At 43.4% G+C, this 433-nt stretch overlaps 1 protein-coding gene across 1 annotated transcript in view; it reads right to left on the bottom strand.

The window, feature by feature from the left end:
• The window catches only part of emc2 (ER membrane protein complex subunit 2), a 27,776-nt gene that overhangs the window by 7,231 nt on the left and 20,112 nt on the right, over window positions 1-433 (bottom strand). The gene's annotated exons all lie outside the window — the stretch shown is intronic.

Here is a 433-nt window from a genome sequence, read left to right as displayed (position 1 = left end):
AGAATGAAGAGGAAAAAAAAAAAAACAGACCTTGGCCTGATGACACAAGAGAAATCATTTCCGGGGAGGAAAAAGTGAGTGTTTTATTGCTTCATACGTAAATTGTCACTTAACGGGGCTCTAATTTCTCCAACACCATCGATTCACTGCGATGAAAGGATCTTGTATGTTTTATAAAAAAAAATGTTTTTAAAAACTGAGCCCAGTGAGAGAAGCGCTGTGTGAATCACGGTCTCTGCCTGCCCCGACAGCTCCCCTCTGAACCACAAATCCCATGTCTTTCCCATGTTCCTGCCATCATCTCCACACAGCAAACCCCAGAGGGCTTACCCTGCGTGCACTTCAAAGCCCTCCCTACTAGTGTGCTGAAGCTTTAACTACACACCAACCTGGCCCTGTTTTTTTTTCAATAAAATGGTTTGGCTTCTGATTT

This window comes from Etheostoma spectabile, chromosome 6 (assembly GCF_008692095.1).
Source record: "Etheostoma spectabile isolate EspeVRDwgs_2016 chromosome 6, UIUC_Espe_1.0, whole genome shotgun sequence".
Lineage (NCBI taxonomy): Eukaryota > Metazoa > Chordata > Actinopteri > Perciformes > Percidae > Etheostoma > Etheostoma spectabile.
The sequence above is the reverse complement of the archived record's forward strand: the minus strand, read 5'-3'. Positions and strand labels throughout refer to the sequence as shown.